We start from the raw sequence: 11,366 nt of genomic DNA, 5'->3' as shown, positions 1-11,366 counted from the left end.
GAAAATTCTTATGTTGTTTTTGCACAATTAAATAGCTGACTCAATTAGGAATTTCCTTGTGATAGAACAGGAAGATTCCTTATTTCCATCCATTCACATGGTCCTCCATACTTATGCTTTTGACCTTGTAAACCAATCATTCCTTTGACCTTGTAAACCAATCATTCCCCCATCTATGATGCCTTTTAATTTTTGGATGCTTCCCTTGTCCATAAAAATATTGTCTGTGTGGGGCCCTTTTTTATTGGCAAATTTGTATTATGCTAATAAACTGGTGATTAGAACTTTGTTACTCCATTTAATATGTAGAAAATATAGCCCTTGATTCAGAGTCTATGTATGAAGTCTTGTTTCTTAGTCCATTTTGACTTCCAAGTATTTCGATTTTTATGTATTGTGTCCCTTATTAGAAGAGAATCAAGTAACTTGATAAACTGACTTGCATTTATTTGTGCCCTGCATGTAATAAGCTTTTTTCATTCAATTCTGGGCATTAAGCATCTGTTAAATTTTTTATTAATAGCTTTTCACCTTGCCTCTTTTCCCCAAAGCATTCTTTTATATTCCCTTCTCAGAAATCACTGATAATTTAAAATGAGGTAATCAAAACTAATCAACAGAAAAGTGACATTATAAACAATTTTACAAAACCCCATAGTTCCTTATTTTTGAAATGAGGATAAGTACCTTTTAATAACTTTTATTGGGAGCAAAATTGTTTATACTTTCAACTATTTTGTGATTTCATTTTCATTGCTCTGATGAGCCTGAGGTCTGGCACCAGATGATGGGGTTTGACACCAAATGATAGGGTCCTTAATTCAAAATGAGTCACAGGGCAAATGTGATGGAACTAACAAGAGCTTTCTCTTTGTCAAAAGGTACAAGAAGTGGTTGTGGACAAAATGAAGTCAAATAAGACACTAGGCATAGTAAATAGATTTGGGAAAGCATATAATTAAAAAGGAAAGTTCCCTAGTAGAACTCTTAGCCAGGAGAAAAAGAAATATGCCATGGGATAATAGACCATTAACTCAGAAGACAAAATCCATAGAGCAGTTTAGCACTCTAAAAAAGCTTTAACAAGGAGAAAGACAATATTACAGAATGCCGGGGAAGGCTAACCCAAAAGGGATTCAACAAAAATGTTATAAACCATGGACAAATTTATGGGGCAAATTTAACCTCAGGAATTTGACATGACTTTGATTAGATATATTAAGGTGGGATTTTCCAATTCCTTTATAGGGGTGGGACTATAAGGCTGAGCTTATCCCCATCAGGGCCCTTCCTTGCTTGCCTCAGGGAGTATTATCAGCACTTCAGGCTTTCTCTGCTAATTCCACTTAGTTATCCAGGACCTCATCATTTCCCCACTCTTTTGTTAAAGAAATCTTTCAAAAAATAGGTTGGGATCCCTAAACAGAAGGGGGTCTAGAAGACTGATGCTGAAATTTTAGGGCCAAATCTTAAGTAGGGTCCAGAAACTGGGAATGAAATTCAATGACCTGTGGGGAAGGAGTGTTACAAAGGTTAAAGTTTGATGGGAGTACAAAAATATGAACCAGGGCACCAAAGTAAAGATTAACACAATGTCAGTTTGCTCCTTACTAGGGCCCAATCAAATACTGGGTAGTATTTTGTTGGAGTCCATTCATCCAACCAATCAGATCCTTCCCCAAAAATGGGGTGAAGCTCTTTGGAATGTGAGACAATGTCTCTTTTTGTGAAACTAATTCCTGCTGGGAATGGATTTAGAGCTGAGTCATCCTATAGAGTGGGTCCCAATTTGGAGGGGTGATGAGCTTGAGGGGTGAACCAGAATACAGTGGATTTGGAACTACTAGTCAATACAACTGTCTGGTTCTGATCATTTGAAGATGAACTGACAAAACCTTAGGGGAAAAACACAACAAGCAGAAGTTAGGCATTTGGTAGGAAAAAAATGACTTGTGGAGATCCAATTGGAAACATTCCTCTAGATTGGGCCTTCAGCTTATAGTTTAGCCAAAAATTATTCCCCACTTATGAAAGCCTATGCGATTGGGAAGGAAGAATTAGAGAGTGAGAAAGGGCACTCAGAAGTAGAATCCTCATTCTTAAGAGGTATGGTTAAAGGGAATATGATCAATGTCCTCTATCAGAGGACATACAGGCAGAGATCTGTAAAGATCTAGTTGGGCATCATCTCTTTTTTAATAGAGACTACATTATCTGCAAGGAGAGACCTTGCACTCAATTGATAATGAAAACTCAGAAGGAGAGGGAGTGGGGTAGAATCTACAGAGATCTGGGTTTCCAGACACCTCCACCAGAGGTAAAATTGTAGTAAAAGTCCATTGAACAGAAAACCTGTTTAAGAACAAAGACCCATTAAAGGCCAGGATGACAATTAGAAGTGGAGTGCTAAGGAAAGAGAGTGGCCAAGATCTCCATAAAGGAGATTTCTCTGAGAAGCTGAAGAGATAAACCAAAAGCAATTTTCAGAAAGGGGATCCCACCAGGCTAACAAAATGACAAACTCTTCCTTAATAGACCTTACAATTATCTGTCAAAAGTAGATACAGACCAGTCCACAAAGAAGTGGCTAGTACAAACAGGATTGCAAAAAAGAAAAAGCATTATGTAAAAACTGCTTTTGGTCAGAGATGTGGATATTAGTTTGTGACCTGTAAAAATAAACTATTTTTAGGTTGGTGTAGTTAAATCAAAAAAGAGAGCAAAACTTATAGCACATATCCAGCAGTGCTGACAGAATTTTAAAACATAGCTCATACAAGTTTTACAAATTGCATAATATATAATTTAGAAAACATAATAGCTTATTAAATATATTTAGAGATACAAACATGTGACCTCTTTAGGTTGATTAAGCTACCAGCAGACTCCCAAAATTTGGGGTGGGATAGAAAAAAGAGACATGAGGTGTCAACACAGTTTTAAGGATTTTCTGGATGGCAGTAGCTCCAATCCTCCCCTCCCCTGCTCCTTCCTCTCCCCTCTCCCACGCCCAGCAATGGGGATGACATTCTAGAGTTTTAAATTCTATTTTTCTCTTACCTATTTGGATGGAAGGATTGAAAGGGGTAGAGAGGGGAGAATGCTACTAAGATAATCCTACTTTAGAGGACGGGGAAAAAAATCATTTGAGGCCCATGGGAAGAGTTTTAGGACCCTGTGGATCAGGGATACAAGGAGTCTCCACCTATAGAGGAACTGAGGCTGATGCCAAGGCATAAAGGAGTTGGAGAGCCTACCTTTCATTGGAGAGGTGGGCAGGGCATTCTATTTTATAATCGGCATTGATTGGCTTGACCAGGCTGATTCCACAGCCTTTTTAAAGGAGAAAAAAAAGCTTCTCCAGGAGGACATGTCAACCTTTTCAAGCTGGTAAAATGGAGGCTAAATTTTTAACTCTCAAAAACGAAAACTTTTCAGCGAAAACTTTTCAGGTTAATAGAAAGCAAACTGTCACAGAGAGGCTCTGAGAGGCCAAACAGGCAGACACAGAAAACACAAAAATCTTGCTTTAAATCCTAAATGGCCAAATGTTACATTAGTTCCCCTTTGCAATGTTGGGGAACACAAATACCTAGAAAAACAAAACTCGCAATCCTGCTACATTCAAGTGATCCAGCCTCTCAATCTCAGAGCAGTGGGGATATAAAATTGTTCTTAGAAAAGGATGCGACATTTCTGGGCATCACTCTAGGTCCATTTGTCACACCCAGCAAGCAAAGTGATGTGTACCCAGAGATATTGCTAGACTCTTGGTTACATCTTGCCTTATTTGAGTAGAAGAAATATTGGGGTGAACATTTTTGTATCACTGTTCGATCCCATTCAGGTTTCTAATGAGGGAATCCCTTTTTGATAAGTTGTCATGGATTTTGAGCACCAAATTATGAGGTTAAGGTCCAGCATGAAATGGGGTTTAGTACCAAATAAGATCCCTAGTTCAAGGCACATGTGATGCATAAGGACTTTTTCTTTGCCAAAAGGTATGAGGTTGTGGACAAAATGAAGAGGTCAAATAGACACTAGGAGTGGTAAATGTGAGATTTGGGACAACATATAGTTAGCAAAGAAAGTATAGCAATTAACAAGGGAAAAGAAATTCCCCAGTGCAATTCACATGGATTATGCCATGAGGCAGGAGTATGCCATTAACTGGATGACTAAATCCATAGAGGAGTTTATTAACACCATAAAACAATGAGTTAACTATTGCAAAGAGAAAGACACAAGCATGGGGTCAGAGTGAGAAGACACCAAAAGCAGATGGTCAGGGTGGGCTTACCCAAAAGGGATTCAGAAACAATGGCAGAGGCCATCGACAGATTGAAAATTTAACCTCTGGGGTTTGACATAACTTGGCTTTCTGACTGGATACAGCAAGGTGGCGTTTCCCAAGAGCTCCATTGGGTGGCACTCCAAGGTTGAGCTGGTCCCCATCAGTGCCCTTCCCTGCCTGCATGAATATCAGTACTTCAGGCTTCTGCCAACCCCACCTAGTTACCCAGAACCTTATCAGCTCTAGCAATTGTATATGTCATTTTCCTTGTTCTACTCATCTCAGCTTGCATCTGTTTGTGTAAACTTTTCTATGCTCTGATTCATCATATTCTTAAAATCTCCCCCCATTGATGAGTATCTACTTTATCATCAAGATTTTTGCTACACAAAAAGTTTTGTTGTGATATTTTGGTGCACATAAGTACATGGATAACATGATTTAAGATGGGTAAAAATGCAATCTTATATGCATAAAAGCCTTCCCCTTCTCTAACCTCATATATGGCAACTTTGGTGGGAGAGTGACAGAATGCAGATGTCACCAATTCAGGGTAAGTTCCTACCAACAGCTGTGGAAATGCAGAATGGAACGTCTTAGCCTCAGAGATAATGGAAGGGATAATCACAGGGCCAAGAGGCTTCAGTGGTTAAAGAGTGGAATTTGTGGGAATTTTGGACTCTATAGCTTTTTAAGAGGGCAGGGGAACTACTTGGACAACAGCTAGTTTAGAGTAAGAGGAGTTTTTGCAACGCACCAGATTTCTAAAGGAGCAAGCATGATCCCTTGAAACAAATTACTTTGGGGAAAACTCTAATCCTGAAGTGCAGTATTTATAAGGCCTGTATTCTGCCAGATTTAACTTCCTCTATTTAAAAAATCTTATTAGCTTGGATTACATTTTTTTAGGAAATAAAATATATTAAAATTCATGAAGAGAAATCAATATTCATGTCAGGACTGAACTTCCTATAGTACATCACAATACTACCAAAATTATAAATTTGGTATCACACTACAAGTTATCAAAGGGATGTTTTGTAGAATTGAATTAGTGAAAATCAAAGGTAAAAAATATTAAGGGGAAAAGATAATCTAGGTATAAGTTTGTCCTGATGAGATTTCAGAAAAATATTATAAAGTTATAATTATCATAATTCTTGATAAAAATAAATGCACTTATTGGAATAATCAGTTGAACAAGGGTTAGACACAAACATGCACAGCAGCATGGTTTGATCAAACCAAGAACACTACTGGCTAGAGGAGGCATTCTATTTTACATGAGCCACTATGAAAACTAGAAAGCAGTTTTTAAAAATGTATTGGCATCTTACACTGTATAATACAATACCTAAAAGAGGATCAAAATTTTTTAAAAGAAAAATTGTAGAAAATGTAATTCATCTTTCATAATTATCAGGGGAAAGATTCATAACCAAATAGGAAATGAGATAAAAAATAAAAGTTGAAAACCTTGATTGTAAAGAAAAAAAAAGCTATTGTACAAATACAAAAAAATCGATATGACAAATCAGAAAATCTAAAAACAGGTAAAATTGCATTAAATACCTGTTTATATCCTCATATCCCAAAACTTTTTATAGTTTTATAGTTTTTAGTTCTCTGTATACTTGAGAGGCATTCTCTGGTATAAAAAATGTCAAATGACATGAGTAACAATTTTTCAAAAGGAGAAACACAAACTAACTATCAATGGCCATTAGAAAGTTGTTGAAAATCAATTATCATAAAAATGCAAATTAAACCCTGAGGCATGATCTCATTCAATACAAAAATATAACTACATAATTTGTAATAAAATTTCAAACACAATTCCCTATTGAAATACTTTACTTATGACTCAAATGCTTTTTTTTTGCTTGTGAGACCTTCCTATTATTTGCTCTTCTACTTTTCCTTAAATGCTTCTCCCATGGCCCTAGAAGATGATGTGATTGAAAATTAAGATCTGTGTTGATGCTTTTTCTTTTTTTTTTCTAGTAATGTCTTTTTCCTACCACATGCTCATAACACTTGACCCTTTTAAAAACCTCCTTCACCTCACACTGCAAATGCTCAACAAGAGCCTCTGAAGTGAGGCTCAACAAGAGCCTCTGAAGTGAGGAACATAGGGGTTAGAAAACTATAGGAAAGTTAAAAAGCTGTTCTCAACAGTCTATCAGGAATTGTTACTCTTGATTTGCCTTCTTCTGCTTTCTGGCAAGGCCTGGGATTTAGCTTCTCTTTGAGATAACATCAGGGTTGGCTCCTGGTCAGTGAACTCTTTTTCTGTGTCCTGGCACACAGTGACAGTGCTGCTAGGGAAAGATCCCTATCATTCCTTTTTTTCTTCATTTGTCTGCCTGAGGGATCCAAGTTACTTCCAAATAAACCAGAACCCACGTTGGGACTTCAAATTAAGTTTTATAAATAAATGTTGAATTCTGACAAGGGTGTAGTATGCACAGCTGAACTATTTGCCTTAGTAATTAGGATCCCAGTAGTTTAAGTAAGGTCAAAAGTTTGAATAGGGCAGGAGAAAGTCTGTTATTGGGGTTTCAGGGCACTGATGAATCCCCCCAGACAAGCTAGGGTGAAGTCTCCTTCTTAACCTATGGCTTCTGGAAAAAACCAATGAAAATCCCATCAGCTTACTTCTTCCTTACCAGCTCTTCACCTTTCTCCAGTCTAGAAATATTAAGAACAAAGAAGGAAAAGTAAGGCATTTGTATCAAACATCACATCACTTTAGTCCATTACCCAACTACTGGAGCTAAAATTCTATTCCCATTTTATAGGGCCACATTCCCTTTTTGTCCCTTCTAACAGTATTTTGTATCCAATTGGGAATAAAAGAATACCCTTTCCTGATATAGTTTCTGTTTTATGATCTGCTTTGAACTACTCACTTGGGTAACTGAGATGGTTGATGTGAAGACAAGGAAATAGAAATGAAAGGTAACTGCTACTTAATGGCAGAATAACAGCCCTGAGTAGCTTGGCTCAATTTTCCTCTCTCAATTCCCTAGACCATAATATAAACATTTTAAAATTATTATTTTACATATAGAACATAGCTGAAGACAAGAGAAAGCAACAGTTGTTCATTAACTCATTATATGATAAAGCACTAATACAAACTAGTGGATATGGATATGGAAATAGTTTTGTTGTATAGAAACCTCAAATGAGATTTTCTTTTTATTATCTATAAGAAGCAAAATTTTTTCAAAGAAAATTATTAGTTTAAGCAAAGAAAATGTTAATCAAAGAAATTGGTTAACAGGCATTCAAATAAGAACATGACTTTTTTGATTAAAATTAGATTTGTGATTTCATTATTATGAAGAAAACACATTGTGAAAATGCTCTTCACCAATGCAGGTCAGCAATTGGTGTGAAATTTATTTTGGAATGCTGGGGTCAAAAAGAGATTATTTTACTTATCAGTTCTCACAAAGCTAGTATGTGTCTAAGAACTCAAACATGGAACTTCCAGACTAGAAAGTCAACCCTTTATTTACTAAGCAGCTTGTTTTTCATCAATTCATATCCTTTCCCTATCCCAATCATAATTAGTAAAATGTGATTCAAATTGAAGATTTTGGAGACTTTTGGAAAGATGCAAGAGTAAGGCCTGTTAAAAGACCAGATTTATCAACAAACCCTGCAAGAAAGAAGAAAAACACAAAGGACCTCAAATGAAATAAATTTTAAAAAGAAAAAAAATAAGGGCTACATGACAGGAAAAAGTAATCACAAAATTCATAATAGAAAAAAATTCTTAGGTAAGAAAATGGAAATGATAAAGATATGAGCAAGGGGGAGAGAATTCATCAGAATCAACAAATATCACAAGATTTAAATATTCTGGAGAAAATTTAACCAGAAGAAAAACATTACAAATTAGCATGAACTTACTCCTAGAAAAATAGCTGGATATGGCAAAAAAGAAACATCTAATCATATAAAGAAAATAAAGGATCAAGGGTCATCAAATCTTGTGTTTAATTTTAAAAAGCATTATCATCAGTAACAACAGATCCAGATAAACAACAATAAAAATATGGAGAAGTTAGTTAAAAGATTTTATTGAGAACATGGAATTAATGAGAAATAATTTTTAATCCAGTAGGTTATATTTCTGTGATAAAAGGAATGATAAGATAAATAACAATAAAAGATCAAACAATAAATCAACTGGAAGTAGTCATGAAAGGTTTATTAGCAAAATTAATGAAATTAAAAGGCAGAGCTCAGCAAAAAAAAAAAAAAAAAAAGAGTCTAAAATGTGAAGAGTCTAATAATTTTTTAGGAATTTTCATGAGAAATTTCTCAATAATTATTTAAAACAAAGAATAGGATACAGATGGACTATTATCTACCAGATGCCAATGGGAAAAAAAAAGGTAGTTTCAACTCACCCAGAAACCTTGTTGTCAGACTCCAGAAACTTCATTACTATGGAGAAGATTTTATAAACTGCTAAGAAAGAAATCATGCCATTTATCAAAGATCAGTTATTTAAAATAACACAAGAGCATACATGCAGCATAAGAACAAACAAAACCGAAACACATTTTATCAAACATCAAGGGGAAGAATCTTCTACCCACCTAAACTAAGAAAAATATTTGAAGATGGAAAGTTTACTTCTCATAACATTCCCAAGCACTCTGTATAGGAAAAGGCAAACCTCTGTACTTTTAATATGCAAATAAGCCCGTTATCAACATTTGCCTTCAGAACCATTTAAGGTGGAATATCTCATAGCTTTAAAAGGCTGATCACTGTGCCTGGGCTTCAAAAGTATATCCTATGACATGGTTAGCAAAATTGTCCAAGAGAAGTTCATGACTTGATTCTTATCTCTAGGAGAAGAATTAGAGGGTGACTTGATGTAAACTTTAGAGAAGCCAAGTAAAAAATGAGTAATAGACAATATTCACAGGCAATAGCTGAACATTATAGAGAAAATAGTTGAGTTCCCTGTAAATGTTTACATAAATATTGCAAGAACAAAAAGCAAAGTTTCCTGTAATTTGTGGTTGTCTCATTGGGGTCAGATTTTGATTGAGACATCTTTCCTCCTTTCAAAAGTGACAGGATTGAACAACATGACACCTCTAAACTTCTTTTCCAGCTCTATATGATTTTGTGAGATTTTTTTCCCTTTGTTGAAAATGTCTCAAAGAAACATCAATACAAGAAAAGCTGAGATCTGATTAGCAATTTCTGGGTGGACAAGTCATTTTCACTGAAAACAATGTTCCAAATGAGTTTGGGTGAGCTAGGATGAGAAGAACCTAACTGGACAAATCCAATTGGATAAACTATTGCCATCAAAAAAAAATTACAAATAATTGAATTGGGGAAGATAACTGATAAACTACAAAATGAAAAGAAAAGAGACTCAGAATAAGGAAATGCATACTGGCATACAAATCCATAAAATATTAAACAATGATAATAGAAGAGAAAAAATATGGAAACATTTTAAAAAACCTTCAGAAGGAGATAAAGATGAACTTTTTTGAATCTTTTAATATGTAATAAACAATATAACAAAAATATAAATTATTGATCTCAGGCTAGTCCAGGCTGAGTTTTTTGATGGTCAAACTAACAATGAATGTCAATAAAACTTGGGCAAGCTTTAAAAGGCTCAATCACAATAGTGGGAATCAGGACAACCAAAACATTTTAACTTTCCTATTTTCTGAAAGTTACTTTATATTAAAAAAATAAAAAAAAAATTTTCACATAAGATCATTTTAAGCATTTTTTGCTTTATGTTTGTGGATGCTATGTTCAGAATCGAAAAAAATATTTAAAAAATAGATCCCTTGAAACACATGCTAATGGTATGATATGGAGCAAGGAGGTAAAAGGCAAAAAGCCAAAGTGAAACAGGGTGAAATCTTGAGACTGAGGGGCTACAGAAGGTGCATAGATCGGGTCTGGATTTAACATATCTTTAAGCCCAAGAAACCACATGGTTCAGGGACTCAGGAAGTTAAAACCGGCCTGGTGCCTTGAGATAGAATATCACATGGGAGAATTCAATGCACAAATCATTTATTAAATGCTTACTAAGGCATTATATATACCTAGAAGTTTAAAGAGTACATAGTTAAAGGGAAAGGCTGGTGCTTTGGACCAGTCCTGAGAAGAGAATCAGGTGCCCTGGAAAGATTAAGTCTAAGATAGCAAAGGAAGAAAGGAATGCTTGTTCTAGAGTTTGGCTCTCAGACAAAATTAGTGTCAGCCAGTCCCTAGAGAAACCCTGGCCCACTGTGGTGCCTCAATTTAATGCTTTCTCCCTCTGTGCCTACCAGGTGGGACATATACTTACTGCCAACCCAGCTATTATACCAATTGAAGGGTTACCTTTCTCCTCTCACCTTGGGCCTCTGGGGTGATCGTCATCATGCTCTAGGGAACTTTTCATCCTTCTGATCAGAGCTATAACTAGCAGAAACTGCACCTAAAGGTAAATTCAATTGAATAGTTTGTAAAGCAAAGCATTGTACAGTATCCACTGGGTTAGTATGGCAAGGTAAAGAATAATCTTACTAAGTAGACAGTCCACAGAGCCCCATAAGGAAGCATGCATTCCATCCCAGGTTGGTGTCTTTGGATGAAATTCACATTGTAGAGTTGCTTCTGGCACTGCTTCTGACATGAGGACAAATCTGGGAGAAAGGAAATGAAACAGCCCCTGAAGCTGCTCTTCCTCCTCCATCCTTATCCAGCTCTGCACTAGAGGCTGCAGTCAGCTTCTCCTTGAAGTCCATTTCTTACTCACTCTCCCAGGAATCTCCAGATCAGTGAGATGTCCTACAAAATAAGTAAATAAATAAAATCTTCCCCCAGGAACACTTGTAAACACAAGGACCAGGGACAGGGTAGGGTACAGAGAGTCCTAGTTGGCTCCACAGAGGCCAGTTTGGGTTTGACAAAGAGGGGAAAGACATTTAAATTCTAAGAAAGCCCATGGAAATAATCTCTGCTGCCACCAAAGCCAAAGTCAATATTTATCTTTTGCTTCTCGTCTGTATCCCCCAGA

The 11,366-nt window shown here is 36.0% G+C and overlaps 1 long non-coding RNA gene across 1 annotated transcript; it reads right to left on the bottom strand.

The window, feature by feature from the left end:
• Positions 1-6,701: 6,701 nt before the first annotated feature.
• On the bottom strand, positions 6,702-11,115 carry LOC141553686 (uncharacterized). The gene is made up of 5 exons (XR_012485580.1): positions 10,874-11,115; positions 10,702-10,784; positions 8,722-8,782; positions 7,207-7,322; positions 6,702-6,985 (listed from the first exon to the last, which is right to left on the bottom strand). It is a non-coding gene; the product is annotated as an uncharacterized LOC141553686 (long non-coding RNA).
• Between the last annotated feature and the right edge of the window lie 251 nt (positions 11,116-11,366).

Source organism: Sminthopsis crassicaudata, chromosome 2, assembly GCF_048593235.1.
Source record: "Sminthopsis crassicaudata isolate SCR6 chromosome 2, ASM4859323v1, whole genome shotgun sequence".
NCBI lineage: Eukaryota > Metazoa > Chordata > Mammalia > Dasyuromorphia > Dasyuridae > Sminthopsis > Sminthopsis crassicaudata.
This window is presented reverse-complemented; position numbering and strand designations above follow the sequence as displayed.